We start from the raw sequence: 24200 nt of genomic DNA, 5'->3' as shown, positions 1-24200 counted from the left end.
GTTCCGTGTCTGCGTAGCATTCTATCTATTTGAATGAGGCACATGTTAAACGCGTTTTCTTCGTCATCTGGCACCCTGAAAAGGAAATCTTCGGCCAATTGACGTTTATACGTGTTCCACAGTGACGCCACTGAGGCACCATTAACAGCCAGCGTTACAAAAAAGCTACGAAGTCGTGGTCCGGTTAAAAAAGTGTAAGCTTCTTCCATAGCCCGTTCATATTCGACTGCGTCGTCCTCAAGTCCTACGAATTTGGCAGCTTCTAGAAAAGTTGTGCAATTTGGACCTCCAATTTGAAGTAAATCCGCGAAACTACGACAAGGGTAAACACTTAAAAGAAGTCTTAAAAAGAACTGTTCACCTCTGTTCGGCGCGACCCAAAATAGACGCGCGACGAGCTCACCCCGCATTCTCCGCGTAAGAAATTTGCCGTTTTGCATTTGCACCGCCTGAACTGTCTTTAAACATGGATCTTTCGCATGAATGTTATAATTTTCAAAAAAGTCTAAGTATGATACCCGATCAAACTCCTCAGTTAAAGGCCTACTGAAATAGTCTAAAAGATCTGAACCTGCATTATTAACTGCCTCGTTCGCGTGGCCAGGCTTAAAAAATACCGAATTTTGATCGGGCAAATGTACTGTTAACAGTTTTACCGTAGGGTTCCTAGCTACAATATCAAATTCGAGAACACGCCACGCTGCTTCGCTAGAACTAATATATCGCTTAGTGACATATTGTTCGATTTCATCCTCACGATGTTCTTCATCAACAACGGCAATACGGGCGTCATCAGGTCCTTTTGTCATATATTTAAATAAATACTTAATTATAGCACGCTGTGTGGACACTTCTAAATTGATGTGAGCATCATATTTTAGGAGAAGAGCAGGATTATAAGGAACGACCCACAAATCATTAACTATTACGTCTCTGCCGCGATATTTAATAATCGCCTGATTTTTACTATTGCGACGTAAATGTATAAAACCTCTATCGTCACTGAAGGTGACTGGTGTTTCTTTTTTGGAAAATATTTTAAACAGTTTTTTTTCTCACTATTCCAACACGGCAAATTAGTTCGGTAAGGAGGGCCGCATGGACCGTGTATCATGTGATCCATGACAACGTTGTATAATAAAGTTTGTGCTGGATCGGGTATGGTAGCGCGAACAAACTTATCAATATCCAGACTTTCTACTGGTCCACCACCTTCCACTCTAAAAGCAATATGCGCATGTGGTAGTCCTCTTTTTTGGAACTCTATAACATGCATTATATAAACAATTTTTCCGAACCATTTACCCGATTTTAAATCTTTTAATAACTCTCCGAGTTTAAGTTGAAAACTCGAGCACAAGTAAGGGGGTCTTTTGATCGACCTGATAATGTTGAATTTTTTATTTCAGGCCAGTTGGGGTTACATGTTAAAGTTAAAAAATAGGATGGTGGACCTAACCTGTTTACCATTGCTATAGCATCCAGGTATTTCTTTTTCATGTATCGTGGACCCCCTGTGAATGAGCTAGGTAAATAAATTTTACCAGGTTCTACTCCACCTTCTCCTAAAATAAACTCGTCATTAATTAATTCTTGGAGTGGAGCTACTCTTAGCCTGTTTTGTTGTTTTGTTTGGCTATTTTCAAAAACCGCAAGCGTTCTTCTAAAACTCTACAAAACATATCGACTAACCACTCTTCAGATAACCGACCAAATATGCTAAATCGCGATTCTGATAAAAGTAAACAACGGACATATTTAACCTGATTAAGCTTATTGCCCTTATTATCTCTCATATCTGGATGCCAACCAGTATTTCCGTGAGGATATAAGATAGGATACTGGAAAGTCTCGTATAAGGAATCCATTATATCTATTGTTCGAGGCCTACCGTCTGCTATCTTTTTGACTACAATACAGCGTGGAGAAAATTCTTCGCGGTCTGTACTAATAATTGCAGCAATTTCTTGACCAATAGGTTGATCTCCGAGGATGTTACCGTGAGTCGTACGTGTAGTTCTTTCGAACTTCAAGAAAGCTTCTGATGATACCTCTAAACTTAACCTTCTAATACATTTTATGTATGGATTAACTGTGTGCATGAACCCTGTAATCATTCGAACTACCGTTTTATCTAAACTTAATTCGCCAGCTAAACTCTCTCTTTCGCTACTGTCATTTATGTAAAAATTAATATTATTAGGACTTTCATTGTAAGACAAATCAAATATACGGTGGTAAATACGTCCTTGAATTTTTAGAAAAGATATACCTTCTGGATGATGTTAACCATGGGAAACACCTAATGCCGAAAATGCAAAAATATTATTGTAAGCGCGTGGTCTATTTAAAAAAGCTGAATTTGAATAAAATTCTTCGTTTAATGGGAGAAAATTCTGAACGTTATATTCTCCTGAATGACAACACCATTGCCGACGAGATTTCTCTTCTTCGAACAATGGAGCATTACATCTTGGACATCTATATGTTAGCTCAGACAAAAGCGACGTATTTTTTAAATTATATAATCGAATAGTACTGAGTTCATGCCCCTGTTTTTCACCTATTAAATTTTTTGAATATCTCAGCGGTGTTTCTATGTTACGACAATTTTCTGTATATCTTTGTGCTGCTTTTTTGTTAATTTCGGGGTGGAGCTCGTAATAACGTTGAACGGCCGCGCGATGAATGTCTGGGTTGTTCTCGTTATAACGTTGAACGGCCGCGCGATGAACGTCTGGGTTGTTCTCGTTATAACGTTGAACGGCCGCGCGATGAACGTCTGGGTTGTTCTCGTTATAACGTTGAACGGCCGCGCGATGAACGTCTGGGTTGTTCTCGTTATAACGTTGAACGGCCGCGCGATGAACGTCTGGGTTGTTCTCGTTATAACGTTGAACGGCCGCGCGATGAACGTCTGGGTTGTTCTCGTTATAACGTTGAACGGCCGCGCGATGAACGTCTGGGTTGTTCTCGTTATAACGTTGAACGGCCTCGCGGTTAATGTCTGGATTGCGTTCGTTGTACCGTTGAACGGCCTCGCGGTGAATATCTGGATTGCGTTCACTATACTGTTGAACTGCCTTGCGATTAACAGCGGGGTTTTTCGTTGTGTATTTCCTGACAGCTTCGCGATGCGCGTTTTCTTTACTTGGTTTCGGTCCGCGTGTCTGTTTTTTGGGTCGGCCACCTTTATTTTTAACGCATTGGCTTTCGTCTTGATTACTGATTCTTTCTAATAGGACAACTGGTTTTAAAATTGTCAGTTTTATATCACTTGTAGTGTTATATACAGCTACCGGATTTGAATCAACTTCCAATTTACTAATATCAAAATTTTGCACAGAGGTTTTAAGCGGGGCCAGGGTTGATTGATAGTTCATCAAAATCGAATCTAAAGTTGATTCTCATTCAGTAATGGTGATGATATTAAATCTACTAAAATGGATTGTGACGTTTCGGAACTAACCTGCGCTTCGTTTTGCCATATAAGGTCGTCATTTAATACTCTTAATCGGGTTAATGAGTATTCGGATCCGTCGTAAACTTCATTCGCGAGCAAAAGTTTGGCTAGCGCTTCGGTTGAATTACATTTAAATAAACGTGCTACGTAAGGACCATCTTCTGGCTTACCCGTTCCTATATTAATGTTGTTGCTGTTAACTGCATGGCTGTTAAAGAAATAATATTCACCATTAAACCGCCAAAAACTAAAAGTATAACCCTGACCCGTAAACAATATGCTATCGGTACTGTCGTTGTGATTCGAGTTGTTCACATTATAAGCGAATTGCGAATCGACAGTATAGTCATTAGTATTAAAAAACACTCTATTGTCCAGTATATTCTTTAACGTTAATAAACCTATGTCTTTATTCGCGGGAGTTGTAGGATATGTATTAGAAATGATCCAGTTGTCCTCCATACTAACTATATGTGCGACGTTATTCCCGACGCGAAGCTCATTGGGTAATTCATCTGGCATAAAATAACTGACACCCCTCTGAAGTAGATATTTTAACTGCATGTAAAGTGTATCCCCCATTCTTAAAATTTCATCAATTTCGGCAGTAGTGAAAGATGCGCGATTATGGAACACTGAATAAATTGAAGCGCATGCTGAGATAACCGTACATTGCGAATTATTACCTTCATACATATCGGAGCCTTGGTGTGTTAGACCTAAGGATTCAGTAAATTTTAGATATTAATTTATTTAATAGATAAGGTAATACACCATATTATTGACACCCCTACTGACTATTAAGAAAAAAAAAAATAAGAACATTTTGATATATTCCTAGCATTTTGATATATTCGGTGCCGAAAAATGATTAGACCGTACCAATCATTTAAGGTTCTAATAATTAGGCAGTTTACCCTACATAAGTACTTAAATTAAAATATCAATTATCAATATTATCATTCTCCAACAATCTATTTTTTAATAAAACAATTATTCACCGATATTATTATAGGGAATGCAATAATTATTATATGAGAATTAAGTTACCTACCTAATATAAAAAAAACTACGCATATATATAAAATTTCAGTCGGATCAATAAACCTAGGTAGGTGATTTTTTTAATAAGTAGTTAAAATGGCATTCGTTTAAGCACTTTCACACAGTGCCGCCAGTTCGTGCCGCACAAAGCCGCCGCCGATAATCATTTCAGTCGCGACGGTCATGTAGAGCACACATTGTGGTTGAACATCAAAGGACGATGAATTAAGTCGACAACATTGCCATCGTAGCTGTGGCTGAAGTGAAAAAAAAATACGAGGCGCCGACTTTACAATATAGAAAATGGCTAAGCAACTTTCTCGAAAAAACACATACTTAAGATTACGCCTATTTTCCGTTGGGATCGGCCACGCAATTCCACTTACTACGATCCTGACACATCACTTTCGCTTCTACCACTCTTATCAAAGTACACTCATTTATGCATGCTCGCCGGTTCCCAGTACTCTTGACCGTGGCTTTTCTTTAAACATCCTGAAATTAATCGAGGTATGTACCACCTAGGCCATCCACTTCGGATTTTACCACTTACATCCGTATAATAAATCTTGGCCTTGTCCAACCTATCTAAGCGTCCTTTTGTCAATTCTCTTCACTACATTTTCTTTTACAACAGTCCCTTAACACACTATTTTATCATTCAAAGTTATCCCACTCATACTCCTCAACGTTCTCATTAGTAACCTTTTGACAGTTTTAATAAAATATTAAGCAATTGAAAATTACATCATTGTAACATAAATATTTAATTCAGGTACCTAATAAAATGACTTTAAGACCAATGACACCGAGAGGGTGCCGTACCGGTATACAAACATTCAACTCAATTGATGTAACGCAACGCAAACCCTCGTTATAAAATATTTAGAAGACATGTCGATTTATTACACTGCACTTTACTTAAATAAAGGATTATACAGTCTGTTCTCTGCCTACCCCAATGGAAAATAGGCGAGATATTATGTATGTACGCAATGCAGCACTCTATTGACGGAATATTTCGAAAATTTAATATAAAATAACAGGAAAACGTAATACCACAGTTTTTGTTCTTCTTTTGATCTTGTTGCATCATAGTGTGAGATTATTTCAGACTAATACAGGTGAAGTAGGTACGTATATTTGTCAAAATTTAAAAAAAAACCAGGCAAGTGCGATTTGGACTCGCGCACCGAAGGTTCCGTCCACAGAAAAGGTTAGTAAAAGAAAATTCTGATGCCGAAATTCAAGTATCTAGATATAAGACGATCGAGTTGAACTTCACTTAAGCTATAGGCATCAAATAAAGAATAATACTACGTTAGAATGGTCTGTCTCGCTCGTACTTATGCGGTAGACGTGTATCTACGTATGATACGTATACATACTTACATACATAGATTTTTCCTTTACTAACATTTTCTGTGGACGGAACCTTAGGTACATATACACATAAAATATAGTATAACATAGTATATATGCCTACCTTTATTATATTTTTACTGTATCAGGGTTGTGGAGGTATGGTATTTTTAGACACTCATTGTATTCGGCGTTTTCTATATCTTTAGATAGCTGTAAAGTAATAAACAAAATAATTATAAAGTTGTTACTTTATTTTGCTTATTACTTTATAGCTGTCACAAAAAGTAATTAAAAAAAATAAAACGGACTTCAAAATCTGTCAAATAAATAGTAAGAAATAATATTTAGTTGAATACATTAGAATCTAAATTTTGAAATTACTTTTTATTTGTATAAACTCGAGTGTCCCTAATAATATTAATACGCCAGTGACCATCGTTACCAAAACACTGAAATATTATAAAATGTCTTATAATTTGTTTAATGTATGTAGTGTCCGACACACTCTTGACCGTTTTCCAATTTTCTTTAATTTACTCTCAAACCATTAGTATCCATACTTACTTAAGCTCTAAGCTTCTATTAGTATAGTCGAAACACAAAGTTCCTAATTTTTAACTGTTTTTCAACCATAAGTTGGAAATTTCTAAACCAATTTTGATGAAACTTACATTCTTTTCTATGTTGGACGATACTTAATAAAAAAGCATTGCAATACGATTTGTAGTTTTTACGAAATGCATGGACAAACATACAGGCATGTATATGGAAAATTTAACACACATTACAATATACATATGGGTCAAATTGATAACCTTTTTTTTGAAGTCGGTTGAATTAGATTAGTTTCCTTCAGTCCCCACCACATGGTCATCAAGATATATACCATATCCCTTACCATATTCAAAATATAGACAAACCTACATAAGCCCTTTAACAGTCATTTAAATAAGTTTATTGTAGACAAATGTTATTATAGCATTCAAACTTTTTTTTCAGATAAAATACTTCAAAGCTTCGATATCTCTATATCTATATACTTACTTAATAACTTGTTTGATATAATTTTGTTATTATAAATAGCTGTATTATATAATTAAGTAGGTAACTTTATAATAATTTTGTTACCTACTTACTACTTATTTCTATAATTTTTAGTTAGACAGTTAATATCTTATAATATTATTATAAGATTGGTTATAGTTGTATTTAACCATCTGTAGTAACTTGTAATTTTTGATAAAATACGCTACTTCTTCTACACATAAAACAGACATAATTATTTAGTTGGCTTTTTCACGATTTTAGAGGAAGGTTTAACTTTTCACACAGAATATTAAGAGAGTGACTGGTATTAGTATAGCATAGAATAAGTAATAATACTACGGTCATAGGTTAACTTTTGTGTGTACTATAGGTAATTTTTTACAGACCTACTTATTACAGGTCATCTAATGAGTGAAGTTACTGTTGTGCTACAACATGGGTTGCTGTCAAACCAGAATCACACTCGGATTGTTATAATTCAAAAAGGATTCAATCTTATTATTATTATCTATAGTGTTATGATCTCATCTAAATTTATCATAGGTTAATTAACTTATTTCATATACCTACCAACATACTTACATAATCTAAAAAAATATTAATAGTAATTAACTATCGCCTATTCTAGTCACACAGCATAAGTAGGGGCAATACAATTGATTTAAGTAAGTAGGTACCTATTGCCTGTTATTAAGTAAAGTTTTATCATCATAAAATCAATCGATCGTTTGGTAAACTGGAATTAAACTCGTTAAAATCTAAATACTTACCGGCACCGATGCAGGTTGCAGCAGGCTCGTCGTCGACGCGACGGCGACGCATTGTAGAGCACGATGGAATTTCGACGCTTGAACGCTTCATCTGTAAACAAACCACTTCTGTACTATTTGTGTTTATCTAATAGACAATAAAATAAGAATTATAGCTTTAAGTAGGTACGTACTTACCTTTTAATGTTTCACTTTCATTATGTGAAAAAGAGAAAATCAGTACAGATAGTTAAAGATCTTACAATTATAATAATTATGTTTATATGGCTAACTATTTTACGATTTTAAAGATTATATACCTAAATATATTTATAAATAATTGTTAAATTATCAATAACAAAATCAACTTACCTTTGGAATCTTGAAATACAAGTGAAAAAACGCTTGTCACTTTTTCGCGCCAACGGTTTGGGTACTGAGTTTACTTTTTTTTCCATGAGACAAAGAAATTCTGGCAACGCAGATTCAAACAGCCAATATCGAAAAATATTGAGGTACTTTTTTCTTGACTCGGTCGCATAGATGTCGATAGAATTAATAAATAAGCAATATAAAATCTAATTGCTTTTTGTTACTTCAGTACAATTTATTAAAAGCAGTGAATATTGAGTATTTTCATTAATTTTTCCATTGTTTTTTGGCGGGAAAGTTGTTTTCTTCATTGAATAATCTATTTATATTTAATACGAAATGAAGAAGTAATCGAAAAACATTCACTTAACTTAAGTGTTATCATATCGGAAAAATATATAAATATAATTTTTTTTTTGTTTTGTTTTTCCCCGAAGGGTATGGCAAAGGGAACTATGCCCATACAGCCATGTCTTACGTATTTTTTTTCTTGATGATTAATGAAATGATGAAAGGTGATGATGATGAAACCTAAGCCCCCACCCTCGGAGTAGACTCCTACTCCGAACCCCAAACGAATTAACTCAAAAGTCCGCATAAACTTTTGAGTCATGAAGCGGCTTCCCGGCACGAAGCGAAAATAGGCAGATACACTTTGTTTATTGAATACTCCAATATAATAACACTCGCGAATGTCTTCCGACTAACTTAATGCGATCATTAACCACAAAACACCACTTCGTATTAATTATTTAGATTACTCAATGAAGAAAGCAACTGTCCCGTTCCCGTTTCCCGCCGAAAAGCCTATATAAATATAAATAATAAATAAACATTCAATAAACAAAGTGGTACTATCTATTTTCACTTCGTGCCAAGAAGCCGCTTCATAACTCGAAAATTTATGCGGACTTTTGAGTTAATTCGTATCACAAACCTAAAGATCTATGTAACCAGGCCAAAAATTTCCAAAAAGAAAAAAAGATGAGGCTATAATTATGACATAATAACACATAATTTGCGTAACCTGTGGATTCCATTGCTTACCGATTTGAAAATATGAAAATACGTTTATTGTTTTTAACGAATTTAACGTACCTAGTATAGTATTTGGCTGTATGGGTTATGTTTCCTTTGCCTGTCCTATGTACAAAATAACCAAAAAAAAAACTAAACAAAACAAAATGGTCTTATGGTCTCGTTCTGTGGTCTCGTTGCCGAGAAGTTCTCTTGATAATTTCCTGTGCTACTTTGTTAGAATTTGTAGCTTACAAGTTCACCGTGCGAGAGCGTCGACATTCTACTGTAAAAACTTCCAGAGCCATTGTGTGTTTTGGATAGAGCTGATATGATAAAAAGTTTGTGGATAATGTTCGTTGATAAATTGCAATGTAAGTAACATACAATCAAATGACATTGTTATTATATATGACACTGTTATTATATAGTTATTTATTTATAGGTGTGAATGCTGATCGACTTTGTCATACTAACTCATACTCATACTAAGAGATGTAAGCAACAATAACAAGTTTCCTGAAGAATGTTCCAATCGGACAGTTGGAAACAATTATGTCTGTATAAGTTGTGGAATATCTTTGGGAAAGCAGTCACGAAGATAAAATCACAGGCCATGGGCTTATGGAAAGAAGTGAAGAGTGGTATTATATAGAAAAACAATCTCCGAGATAGGTATTAAAGTATTAAGTATTTTATGTTGTACATGAAAAATATTGTGTTTCAATCATAAATGTTATAAGGCAATCCTTAATTATGATTAAAACATTGTTCTAATTTTAATTTATTGTTGGCAATGTTTCAGTTCCATTCCTACACATTAAATAATATTGATACAATCGGGCATATTGTGCAATATACTATTAAAAACATTCATGTTTGCTTTCAGATGCCTGATGGATGCCCATGTATGCATTGTTTGCAGGATGAGCTCACCTCAAAAGCATTAATATCTAGTGAACATAAAAGCTGTGTTAGGTGTGTTGTTGCAATGTATATAGTTCTATTTATTAACCCCCGACGCAAAATTGTGTATATGTGTCTATCTGTAGCATCGTAGCTCCCAAACGGATGATCCAATTTTAATATGGTTTTTTTTTGTTTGTAAGTTATATTAGTCGAGAGTGTTCTTAGCTATGTTTGGTAGAAATCGGTTCAGGTCTTCAAGGTCATCAGAAATGTTTGTTAAGTGTGATAGGAATGTTACACGCTCAGTTTGCTTGCAAGCATAGGTATGTGGGATAAGTTTTTTTTTGCTTTTTATAGGGTTTTTTTCACCTTTTTTCATAATAATTGAGTACTTTTGTTTTGTCGGGGGTTTTTTTTGTTCATAGATGTTGGTAAACTATGAGTTTATATCACTTTATAATTATTATAATTTATATTATTAAATCATTAAATAGATAAAAACCTGTGTATATTTTAATGTTATTGTTAAGTTTATTCTCTACCTACTTACTAATATGTTACCATATTAAGTCTGTTCAAAAATCATAAATAGGTACTTGTTCTTCTTCTATCATGTAGGTTGTGAAGTGGATGACCAACCTCATCAACCAGGGTTATTGCTGAGCCGCCAATGTCGTTGGATCAGCCAGCAATGTCCTAACTGAATCAGGGATCACAAAGAAATTTTTGTGTTTTGTCCCCACCGGGACTTGAACCTGGGACCTCCGGAACGTTAGCCACTGGACCACATAGGCCGAGAGTATATATGGTTAAGTTGCTGTTTTATTTCAACTATTTAATTAAATGTAGGAATATTTTGTATGAGTATGAATTATATAATAAAACAAATTATTTCTAAAAATATATCTTTCATTATGTTTTTAATAAAATTGTTTCTTTTTAAAATTATTTTGAAAAATAAAAATAGTAATCACGTCGTTTAGCACCACTTCAACTGATAGGATCTCACAATCAATGTTTTTTGTGGTATCAAAATTGTTAGTTACATTTAATTTTTGACCTCTTGGGACCAGATTTTCACATCAAACATCCTTTGGTGGTCTTTATTGGTCTAAATGCAAGACAAATATAATTACAGAATCTATAGGTACCAATGAGGGACTTTCCAGGCTAGGTTCTCAAAAAAAAAATACAGATGGCGCTGTCCAGATTTAACATGACCTACCTAGTTACTAAATATGCAAGAGTAACGTGTGTTATTGGTGCTGATTCCAGTACACACTGTCTAAGTTTATTTGAAGTTATACCTGTCATTTTATTATCAGGTGACGGGTAAACGACAGGCTTAAAATTTATGGAATAGGTTCACAATAATTTTAGTCAGAAATTAAAAAAACCCAGCAAAAGTTGACAGCACACATGTCACCGGCGATAGAAATATGTTATGCGAAATAAAAGTTGCTCCAGGTTTTATAGTTTTGCCAGGCCGTAGGGTGTCTCCCTGATGCGAAGCATGTCACCGGCGATAGAATTTGACCAAGATTTAAATAGGTCTCGTGAAAAAAGAATAGTTTCAGATGCGATAGTTTTGCCGGGGCGTAGTGTGTCTCCGTGACGAGGAGCAGTTTTCGAAGACCGGGAAGTAATTCCGTACTCTACATGACGTTCCGATCACACCTCCCATACATCATTTTTAGCCCCGAGGCTTTTTCTGTATAAGGGAAATTTTGTATGGCGGCCATCTTGTTTTTCCGCCATTTTGATTTTTGTCACCAGCGATTGAATTTGACCAAGATTTAAATAGGTATCGTGAAAACTAAAAAGTTCCACGTGCGATAGTTTCACCAGGCCGTAGGGTGTCTCCCTGATGCGGAGCAGTTTTTCAAGATCGAACAGTTTTTCCATACTCAACATGACGTTTCGATCACATTTCTCATACATCATTTTTACCCCTGAGGCATTTTCGGGAAAAAACGAAAATTTTGTATGGCGGCCATCTTGTTTTTCCGCCATTTTGTTTTTTTTACCAGTAATAGATTTTGACCAAGATTGAAATAAGTATTGTGAAAGAAAAATTGGTTCAGGTGCGATAGTTTTCCCAGGCCATAGGGTGCCGCCCTGATGCGGAGCAGTTTTTGAAGATCGGGAAGTATTTCCATACTCAACATGACGTTTTGATCACATCCCTATACATAATTTTTACCCCCGAGGCATTTTCAGGAAAAACTAAAAATTTGTATGGCGGCCATCTTGATTTTCCGCCATTTTGTTTTTTTTTCATTGGCAATTAAATTTGACCAAGATTTAAATAGGTATCGTGAAAACTAAAAAGTTCCACGTGCGATAGTTTCGCCAGGCCGTAGGGTGTCTCCCTGATGCGGAGCAGTTTTTGAAGATCAAGAAGTATTTCCATACTCACCAAGACGTTCCAATTACACCCCTATGCACAGTTTTTAACCCCGAGACATTTTCAGGAAAATTGAAAAATTTGTATGGCGGCCATCTTGTTTTTCCGCCATTTTGATTTTTGTCACCAGCGATTGAATTTGACCAAGATTTAAATAGGTATCGTGAAAACTAAAAAGTTCCACGTGCGATAGTTTCACCAGGCCGTAGGGTGTCTCCCTGATGCGGAGCAGTTTTTCAAGATCGAGAAGTATTTCCATACTCTACAAGACGTTCCAATTACAACCCTATACACAGTTATTTAACCCGAGGCATTTTCTGGAAAAAGAAAATTTTGTATGGCGGCCATCTTGTTTTTCCGCCATTTTGTTTTTTTTACCAGTAATAGATTTTGACCAAGATTGAAATAAGTATTGTGAAAGAAAAATTGGTTCAGGTGCGATAGTTTTCCCAGGCCATAGGGTGCCGCCCTGATGCGGAGCAGTTTTTGAAGATCGGGAAGTATTTCCATACTCAACATGACGTTTTGATCACATCCCTATACATAATTTTTACCCCCGAGGCATTTTCAGGAAAAACGAAAAATTTGTATGGCGGCCATCTTGATTTTCCGCCATTTTGTTTTTTTTTCATTGGCAATTAAATTTGACCAAGATTTAAATAGGTATCGTGAAAACTAAAAAGTTCCACGTGCGATAGTTTCGCCAGGCCGTAGGGTGTCTCCCTGATGCGGAGCAGTTTTTGAAGATCAAGAAGTATTTCCATACTCACCAAGACGTTCCAATTACACCCCTATGCACAGTTTTTAACCCCGAGACATTTTCAGGAAAATTGAAAAATTTGTATGGCGGCCATCTTGTTTTTCCGCCATTTTGATTTTTTATCACCAGCGATTGAATTTGACCAAGAATTAAGTAGGTTTAGTGGAAAAAAAAATGTTCTATGTTTGATAGTTTAGCCAGGCCATAGGGTGTCTTCCTGATGCGGAGCAGTTTTTCAAGATCGAGCAGTATTCCCATACTCAGCTTGACGTTTCGATCACATCTCCCATACATCATTTTTACCTCCGAGACATTTTCTGGGAAAACAAATTTTTGTATGGCGGCCATCTTGTTTTTCCGCCATTTTGATTTTTTTTCACCCACGATAGAATTTGACCAAGATTTAAATAGGTTTTGCGAAAAAATAATTGATCTAGGTATAATAGTTGCGCCAGACTGTAGGGTGTCTCCCTGATGCGGAGCAGTTTTCCATGATCTGGAAGTTTTCCCATACTCACCGGGAGGTCCCGATCACACCCCCCATACATCATTTTCACCCCCCGACGCTCCTTCTGGGAGAACAACCCTGTCAGTGAGTCAGTGAGTCAGTCAGTCAGTCAGTCAGTCAGTCAGTGGGTTTGCAGCTATATATATTATAACTAGATGTCGCGTGGTTCGCTCGCAGCAAGCTGCTCGCGTGTCTTGTTTTCCCGCCATTTTTTACCGCTATAGAATTTGACCAAGACTTGAATAGGTCTCGTGAAATCAAAAAAGTTCTAGGTGCTATAGTTTTGCCAGGCCGTAGGGTGACCCCTGATGCGGAGCAGTTTTCCAAGATGACGTTCCGATCACACCCCTATACATATTTTTTGACCTTGAGGAATTTTCTAGAAAAACAAAATTTTGAATGGCGGCCATCTTGTTTTTCCGCCATTTTGTTTTTTTTTCACAGGGTTAAAGTTTGACCAAGAATTAAATAGGTTTCGTGAAAACAAAAACGGTCCAGATGCGATAGTTTCGCCAGGCCGTAGGGTGCCGGCCTGATGCGGAGCAGTTTTCAAAGATCGAGAAGTATTTCCATACTCTTCAATATGTTTCGATCAAAACCCTCATACATAATTTTTATCCCAGAGGCATTTTCAGGAAAAACGAAAAATTTGTATGGCAGCCATCTTGTTTTTCCGCCATTTTGATTTTTTTTCACTCACGATAGAATTTAACCAAGATTTAAATAGGTTCTTTGAAAAAATAATCGTTCCAGGTGCGATAGTTTTGCCAGGCCGTAGGGTGTCTCCCTGATGCGGAGCAGATTTGAAGAAAGAGAAGTGTCTCCATACTCAACATGACACTCCGATTACACTCCCATACACAATTTTTACCCCGAGACATTTTCTGGAAAAACGAAATTTTGTATGGCGGCCATCTTGTTTTTCCGCCATTTTGTTTTTTTTTCACCGACAATAGAATTTGACCAAGATTTAAATAGGTTTTGCGAAAAAAAATTCGATCCAGGTATAATAGTTGCGCCAGACTGTAGGGTGTCTCCCTGATGCGGAGCAGTTTTTGAAGATCGAGAAATATTTCCATACTCTACAAGACGTTCCGATTACAACCCTATACATTATTTTTACCCCTGAGGCATTTTGAGGAAAAACGAAAAATTTGTATGGCGGCCATCTTGATTTTCCGCCATTTTGATTTTTTTTCACGGGCAATTAAATTTGACCATGATTTAAATCGGTATCGTGAAAACTAAAAAGTTCCACGTGCGATAGTTTCACCGGGCCGTAGGGTGTCTCCCTGATGCGGAGCAGGTTTTCAAGATCAAGAAGTATTACCATACTCAACAATACGTTTCGATCACACCTCCCATACATCATTTTTACCTCCGAGACATTTTCTGGGAAAACAAATTTTTGTATGGCGGCCATCTTGTTTTTCCGCCATTTTGTTTTTTTTTTCACCGGCGATTGAATTTGACCAGGAATTAAATAGGTTTTACGAAAAAAAATCTTATCCAGGTATAATATTTGCGCCAGGCTGTAGGGTGTCTCCCTGATGCGGAGCAGTTTTCCAAGATCTGGAAGTTTTCCCATACTCACCGGGAGGTCCCGATCACACCCCCCATACATCATTTTTGCCCCCCGACACTCCTTCTGGGAGAACAATTATGTCAGTGAGTGAGTGAGTGAGTGAGTCAGTCAGTGGGTTTGTAGCTATATATATTATAATAACTAGATGTCGCGTGGTTCGCTCGCAGCAAGCTGCTCGCGTGTCTTGTTTTCCCGCCATTTTTTTTGCCGCGATAGAAAATAGGTCTCGTGAAATCAAAAAAGTTCTAGGTGCTATAGTTTTGCCAGGCCGTGGGGTGTCTCCCTGATGCGGAGCAGTTTTCCAAGATGACGTTCCGATCACACCCCTATACATATTTTTTGACCTTGAGGAATTTTCTAGAAAAACAAAATTATGTATGGCGGCCATCTTGTTTTTCCGCCATTTTGTTTTTTTTTCACCCACAATAAAATTTGACCAAGATTAAAATAGGTTTTGCGGAAAAAGAATCGTTCCAGGTGCGATAGGTGCGCCAGGCCGTAGGGTGTCTCCCTGATGCGGAGCAGATTTCAAAGATCGAGAAGTATTTCTATACCCAACATGACATTCCGATTACATCCCCATACATTGTTATTACCTCTAAGACATTTTTATGGAAAAACAAAATTTTGTATGGCGGCCATCTTGTTTTTCCGCCATTTTGTTTTTTTTATGCCGGCGATTGAATTTGACCAAGATTTAAATAGGTTTCGTGAAAAAAAAAATTGCTCTAGGTTTTATAGTTTTGCCAGGCCGTAGGGTGTCTCCCTGATGCGGAGCAGTTTTTCAAGATCGAGCAGTATTGAAATACTCAACATGACGATCCGATCACATCCCTATACATCATTTTTACCCTCGAGGCATTTTCAGGAAAAACGAAAATTTTGTATGGCGGCCATCTTGTTTTTCCGCCATTTTGGTTTTTTTTCACCGGGGATTGGATTTGACCAAGATTTTAATATGTTTCGCGAAAGAAAAATTGCTCCAGGTTTTATAGTTTTGCCAGGCCGTAGGGTGTCTCCCTGATGCGGAGCAGATTTTCAAGATCGAGAAGTATTTCCATACTCTACAAGACGTTCCGATTGCAACCCTATACACAGTTAGTTTCCCCGAGACATTTTCTGGAAAAACAAAAATTTGTATGGCGGCCATCTTGTTTTTCCGCCATTTTGATTTTTTTTCACCGACAATAGAATTTGACCAAGATTTAAGTAGGTTTTGTGAAAAAAGAATCATTCCAGGTGCGATAGTTGCGCCAGACTGTAGGGTGTCTCCCTGATGCGGAGCAGTTTTCCAAGATTTGGGATTTTTCCCATACTCACCGGGAGGTCTTGATCACACCCCCAATACATCATTTTGACCCCCCGACCCTCCTTCTGGGAGAACAATTATGTCAGTGAGTGAGTCAGTCAGTCAGTCAGTGGGTTTGTAGCTATATATATTATAACTAGATGTCGCGTGGTTCGCTCGCAGCAAGCTGCTCGCGTGTCCTGTATTAGTTCGAAGCTTTGTATGGCGGCCATCTTGTTTTCCCGCCATTTTCTTACCGCGATAGAATTTGACCAAGACTTGAATAGGTCTCGTGAAATCAAAAAAGTTCTAGGTGCTATAGTTTTGCCAGGCCGTAGGGTGTCTCCCTGATGCGGAGCAGTTTTCCAAGATGACGTTCCGATCACACCCCTATACATCATTTTTACACCCGAGACATTTTCTGTAAAAACATAAATTTATATGGCGGCCATCTTGTTTTTCGGCCATTTTGTTTTTTTTTTCACCGGCGATAAAATTTGACTAAGATTTTAATAGGTTTGGTGGAAAAAAAAATGTTCCAAGTGCGATAGTTTTGCCACGCCTTAGGGTGACTCCCTGATGCGGAGCAGCTTTCGAAGATCGAAAAGTATTTCCATACTCAACATGATGTTTCGATCACATTCCTCATACATCATTTTTACCCCCGAGGCATTTTCGGGAAAAACAAAAATTTTGTATGGCGGCCATCTTGTTTTTCCGCCATTTTGGTTTTTTTTCACCGGGAATAGAATTTGACTAAGATTTAAATAGGTTTCGTGAAAAAAATATTGCTCTAGGTTTTATAGTTTTGCCAGGCCGTAGGGTGTCTCCCTGATGCGGAGCAGTTTTTCAAGATCGAGCAGTATTGAAATACTCAACATGACGATCCGATCACATCCCTTTATATCATTTTTACTCTCGAGGCATTTTCAGGAAAAACGAAAATTTTGTATGGCGGCCATCTTGTTTTTCCGCCATTTTGATTTTTTTTCACCGGGGATTGGATTTGACCAAGATTTAAATATGTTTCGCGAAAGAAAAATTGCTCCAGGTTTTATAGTTTTGCCAGGCTGTAGGGTGTCTCCCTGATGCGGAGCAGTTTTTCAAGATCGAGAAAAATTTCCATAGTCAACGGGATGTTCCGATTACAACCCCATACACAGTTTTTACCAACGAGACATTATCCGGAAAAACAAAATTTTGTATGGCGGCCATCTTGTTTTTCCGCCATTTTGATTTTTTTTCGCCCACAATAGAATTTGACCAAGATTTAAATAGGTTTTGCGAAAAAAAAATTGATCCAGGTGTGATTGTTTCGCCAGGCCGTAGGGTGTCTCCCTGATGCGGAGCAGTTTTCCAAGATCTGGGATTTTTCCCATACTCACCGAGAGGTCCCGATCACACCCCCCATACATCATTTTCACCCCCCGACGCTCCTTCTGGGAGAACAACCCTGTCAGTGAGTCAGTCAGTGAGTCAGTCAGTCAGTCAGTGGGTTTGTAGCTATATATAGTATAATTATAATAATAACTAGATGTCGCGTGGTTCGCTCGCAGCAAGCTGCTCGCGTGTCCTATATTGGTTCGAAGCTTTTTCCCGCCATTTTTTTACCGCGATAGAATTTGACCAAGACTTAAATAGGTCTCGTGAAATCAAAAAAGTTCTAGGTGCTATAGTTTTGCCAGGCCGTAGAGTGACCCCTGATGCGGAGCAGTTTTCCAAGATGACGTTCCGATCACACCCCAATACATCATTTTTACCTCGTGAGACATTTTCTGGAAAAACAAAAATTTGTATGGCGGCCATCTTGTTTTTCGGCCATTTTGTTTTTTTTTCACTGGCGATAAAATTTGACCAAGACTTTAATAGGCTTCGTGAAAACAAAAAAGTTCCAGGTGCGATAGTTTCGCCAGGCTGTAGGGTGTCTCCCTGATGCGGAGCAGTTTTCCAAGATGACGTTCCGATCACACCCCTATACATCATTTTTACACCCGAGACATTTTCTGTAAAAACAAAATTTTGTATGGCGGCCATCTTGTTTTTCCGCCATATAGTTTTTTTTTTCTCTAGCGATAAGATTTGACCAAGATTTAAATAGGTCTCGTGAAAAAAGAATCGTTCCAGGTGCGATAGTTTTGCCAGGCCGTAGGGTGTCTCCCTGATGCGGAGCAGATATCGAAGATCGAGAAGTACTTCCATACTCAACATGACGATCCGATCACATCCCTATACATCATTTTTACCCCCGAGGCATTTTCAGGAAAAACGAAAAATTTGTATGGCGGCCATCTTGTTTTTCCGCCATTTTGGTTTTTTTTCACCGGCGATTGAATTTGACCAAGATTTTAATAGGTCATGCGAAAACAAAATTGCTCCAGGTTTTATAGTTTCGCCAGGCCGTAGGGTGTCTCCCTGATGCGGAGCAGATTTTCAAGATCGAGCAGTATTTCCATACTCAACAATACCTTCCGATTATACCCCCATTCACAGTTTTTACCCCCGAGACATTTTTTGAAAAAACATTTTTTTGTATGGCGGCCATCTTGTTTTTCGGCCATTTTGTTTTTTTTTCACCGGCGATAAAATTTGACTAAAATTTAAGTAGGTTTTGTGAAAAAAGAATCATTCCAGGTGCGATAGTTTCGCCAGGCCGTAGGGTGTCTCCCTGATGAGGAGCAGTTTTTCAAGATCTGGAAGTTTTCCCATACTCACCGGGAGGTCCCGATCACTTTTCCCATACATCATTTTCACCCCCCGACCCTCCTTCTGGGAGAACAATTATGTCAGTGAGTGAGTCAGTCAGTCAGTCAGTCAGTCAGTACATGGGTTTGTAGCTTTATATAATATATATAAGTTTGTAGCTATATATAATATAATAACTAGATGTCGCGTGGTTCGCTCGCAGCAAGCTGCTCGCGTGTCTTGTTTTCCCGCCATTTTTTTACCGCGATAGAATTTGACCAAGACTTGAATAGGTCTCGTGAAATCAAAAAAGTTCTAGGTGCTATAGTTTTGCGTGGCCGTAGGGTGACCCCTGATGCGGAGCAGTTTTCCAAGATGACGTTCCGATCACACCCCAATACATCATTTTTACCTCTGAGACATTTTCTGGAAAAACAAAAAATTGTATGGCGGCCATCTTGTTTTTCGGCCATTTTGTTTTTTTTTTTCACTGGCGATAAAATTTGACCAAGACTTTAATAGGCTTCGTGAAAACAAAAAAGTTCCAGGTGCGATAGTTTCGCCAGGCCGTAGGGTGTCTTCCTGATGCGGAGCAGTTTTCGAAGATCGAGCAGTATTTCAATACTCAACATGACGATCCGATCAAATCCCTCACACACAATTTTTACCCCCGAGGCATTTTCGGGAAAAACGAAAATTTTGTATGGCGGCCATCTTGTTTTTCCGCCATTTTGGTTTTTTTTCAGCGGGGATTGGATTTGACCAAGATTTAAATAGGTTTTGTGAAAAAATAATCGTTCTAGGTGCGATAGTTTTGCCAGGCCGTAGGGTGTCTCCCTGATGCGGAGCAGTTTTCCAAAATCTAGAAGTTTTCCCATACTCTCCGGGAGGTCCAGATCACAACCCCATACATAATTTTTACCCCGGAGACATTTTCTGTAAAAATAAAATTTTGTATGGCGGCCATCTTGTTTTTCCGCCATTTTGATTTTTTTTCACCCACGATACAATTTGACCAAGATTTAAATAGGTTTCGTGAAAAAATAATTGTTCCAGGTGCGATAGTTTCGCCAGACTGTAGGGCGTCTCCCTGATGCGGAGCAGTTTTCCAAGATCTGGAAGTTTTCCCATACTCACTTGAAGATTTGGATCACATCCCCCATACATCACTTTTACCCCCCGACGCTCCTTCTGGGAGAACAACCCTGTCAGTGAGTCAGTCAGTCAGTGATAGTATAATAACTAGATGTCGCGTGGTTCGCTCGCAGCAAGCTGCTCGCGTATCTTGTTTTCCCGCCATTTTTTTACCGCGATAGAATTTGACCAAGACTAAAATAGGTCTCGTCAAATCAAAAAAGTTCTAGGTGCTATAGTTTTGCCAGGCCGTAGGGTGTCTTCCTGATGCGGAGCAGTTTTCCAAGATGACGTTCCGATCACACCCCAATACATCATTTTTACCTCTGAGACATTTTCTGGAAAAACAAAAATTTGTATGGCGGCCATCTTGTTTTTCGGCCATTTTGTTTTTTTTTCACTGGCGATAAAATTTGACCAAGATTTTATTAGGTTTGGTGAAAAAAGAATCGTTCCAGGTGCGATAGTTTTCCCAGGCCGTAGGGTGCCGCCCTGATGAGGAGCAGTTTTTGAAGGTCGGGAAGTATTTCCATACTCAATATGACATTTTGATCTCATCCCTCTTACATCACATTCACCCCGAGGCATTTTCGAGAAAAACGAAAATTTTGTATGGCGGCCATCTTGTTTTTCCGCCATTTTGATTTTTTTTCACTGCCAATTGAATTTGACCAAGGTTTAAATATGTCTTGTGAAAACCAAAAAGTTCTAGGTGCTATAGTTTTGCCAGGCCGTAGGGTGTCTCCCTGATGCGGAGCAGTTTTCGAAGATCTAGCAGTATTTCCATACTCAACAAGACGTTCCGATTACACCTCCGTACACAGTTTTTACCCCCAAGACATTTTCTTGAAAAACAAAAATTTGTATGGCGGCCATCTTGTTTTTCCGCCATTTTGATTTTTTTTCACCGGTGATTGAATTTGACCAGGAATTAAATAGGTTTCGTGAAAAAAGAATCGTTCCAGGTGCGATAGTTTCGCCAGACTGTCGGTTGTCTCCCTGATGCGGAGCAGTTTTCCAGGATCTGGAAGTTTTCCCATACTCATCGGAAGATCTTGATCACACCCCCCATACATCATTTTCACCCCCCGACGCTCCTTCTGGGAGAACAACCCTGTCAGTGAGTCAGTGAGTCAGTCAGTACATGGGTTTGTAGCTATATATAGTATAATAATAATTATAATATTATAATAATTATAATAATAATAATAATAATATGACAAGAGTTTTTCGAAATGGGTCAGGTACAGACAGACTTATTTTAACAACTAAAAAACCTATCCATAATGCCAGCTCTCAATCTATAAGCCGCTGGATAAAGAATGTCCTCAAAGATAGTGGCATAGACGTAGGTGTGTATTCAGCTCACAGCACGCGGCACGCGTCGACGTCGGCGGCGTGTCGTGCCGGAGCCTCCATCGACGTCATTAAACGAGCCGCTGGTTGGACTGGCCCATCTCTCTGTTTTGCAAAGTTTTATAACTTATCTTTGCCAGATACTGCACAAGACAGAGCTTTTGCTGAGGCAGTTTTTGATGTTTCAGATATGTAACTAAATTAGATTTATGTGTAAAATTATTTTCATATTGAGAGTGACGTTTGACGTTTCAGTGTAAACACCAGCTGTGTATCTCTTTAAATTATAATTATAAAGATTGTTTATTATTTTGAAAAAAAATCAAGTATTCCGCTGAATAGTATCATGACTCGTGTGTGATAGTGTTTGTGAAGATCATTTTTACATACTTTGGCTGCATGATTAAAAAACATAACTAAAAACTAAATGACATTTATTTCCAAAACAAAGTGATAATATCTAACCCTAAACAAACCTGCAGTGCATTCAAATACTACTTGTTAAAAGAAAGTGCATACTGAGTTTTAAAAGACCATACATTTTAAACTACAATTAGTAACGAACATCGGTTTGCTGGACAAAGGATTGGACTTTGGACCCTAAAGTGTTTGCATATAAATGACACGAGGAAACAAATTGCCACAAACTTTTCTACAGGCAATAAGTTCAGAGCGCCTACGCCAATAAAATAGCAAACACAATAGACAAGCCAATTAGTCTATTTATATACAAGGAACAGAACTCGAGAAGAACATCAATTTTGCAACTATGTCGAAGAATGAAGAGAACCTCAATTGTTATAAATGTAAAGGTATTCTTCATGAACGCCGAATTTTGACATGTAGAGTATGTAAAAACAGGTTTGACATTGACTGCGCAAACGCTTCAAAGCGCTTCTACTTGATGACACCTGACGATAGAGAAAATTGGAAATGTCATGACTGCTACAACAATAAAGTGCAACCTGAAAATTGTAATGATCTGCTTGACCAAATCACACATACACCAACATATAGAAATATAACCCAACGGAAAAAACTTACTGTCAACGTACCATTATCAAATTCCTACCAGTCGCTGTCTGATGATGATGATTCATGTTCTTTACACATGGATACCAGTAAAAATCTCAGTTGCTCGGAAATTGACTGGGACCCCAATGATAAAGTGAATTACCTAAAACAGCAAGTAAGTGCTTTACAAGAAAAACTAGAGATAGCAGAGAACGAGATTGAAAAAATGTTATCAGAAAACTTCCAACTAAAAGCTCGTCTGACGGAAAGCGAATTACAAAATAAAAAACTGTCACATATCTGCAAGCAAATGCCATCTACACCGACGGTATCTGCAGATACTCCTGTGCTAGAGACTTCGGGACTTACCACGAAATCGCGACGTAAAAGAAGGCGGCTATCAAGAAACTTAAATAAGGCAAAGTTAAACTTTGATACCCCTGAAGAAACTTCTACTCAAACTACAACTTCGGTAAAAACGCACGTAGAGAGTGACTCAATAGCTCTTCACAAAGTGGTACCTTCTATCAAATCGTCATCAATTGAGCAAATTAACAAAGCAAACTGTACAAAAGCAAAACGTACACTGCATCTAATAGGTGATGAACAGTTAAGAGGATTGTCAGCATCAATAATAAACTGGAGACAAGGAAAATGGAATGATAACTACGTGCCCTCCAGCTTTGTAATACCAAACGGATCTAGTGATGAGATTTTGCGTTATCTTAGAAATACTGAATATAATTGGACAGATAGGGACATAGTTGTATTGAGCATAGGTAAACATGACAAAAATCCAGAGCTGCTGCATTATAATTTATGTGTGATTATTAACTTGTTAAGGAATGCCACTATATATGTATTGCCGATAAATGATAGTCTTTATTTAAATGAGTTTGTTTTGAATTATCATCTTAATTTATGGACGAAACTTTCGAGTCGTTGCTGTTTCTTCAATCATGAACACATAAATTTGCCTCACCGTCGATATATTGAATTGTTTTGCGAAAAAATTAATCTTTCTATTAATGTCCGTGACTATCGCTCGGAACATTCAATTCTGCCACAAAAAAAAGTACAGTCTGGTCATAATAGAGGTACAATACCATTTTATTTTCCTCGTGTAAAAAAGTCATCAAACGTACAAAATATAAACGAGAAATGTGATACAGATTTTTTTCGTAAGTAACTTGGATACCACTTTTGTAGTATTACACCAAAACACACAGGGGCTTCTCTCCAAAAAGGAACTAATTGAAATCACTTTGTATGATCTAGGTTTAGCTCCGGATGTACTATGTTGTACGGAAACATTTATCAAGGCCGGATCGGAAAAAAGCGTTAATATTGTTAATTATGAACTAGCGACTTATTACTGCAGACGTAGTAAGAGAGGAGGTTCCTGTATCTTTGTCAAAAAGGGTTTGCAATATATTAAGCTGAATATATTTGAGGAGTTAGCTATTGATTATCATTTTGAATGTTGTTCCATTTCCATTC

The 24200-nt window shown here is 37.6% G+C and overlaps 1 long non-coding RNA gene across 1 annotated transcript; it reads left to right on the top strand.

Moving 5' to 3' along the window:
• The first annotated feature begins 9209 nt into the window (after nt 1-9209).
• Nucleotides 9210-10846, top strand: LOC126381574 (uncharacterized). Its single transcript, XR_007568877.1, has 3 exons — nt 9210-9431; nt 9503-9732; nt 9947-10846. It is a non-coding gene; the product is annotated as an uncharacterized LOC126381574 (long non-coding RNA).
• The last annotated feature ends 13354 nt before the right edge of the window (nt 10847-24200 follow it).

The sequence above is a fragment of the Pectinophora gossypiella genome, unplaced genomic scaffold (assembly GCF_024362695.1).
Source record: "Pectinophora gossypiella unplaced genomic scaffold, ilPecGoss1.1 Pgos_63, whole genome shotgun sequence".
Classification (NCBI taxonomy): domain Eukaryota; kingdom Metazoa; phylum Arthropoda; class Insecta; order Lepidoptera; family Gelechiidae; genus Pectinophora; species Pectinophora gossypiella.
Note: the sequence above shows the minus strand (reverse complement) of the source record. Positions and strands in the feature narration are given on the sequence as shown.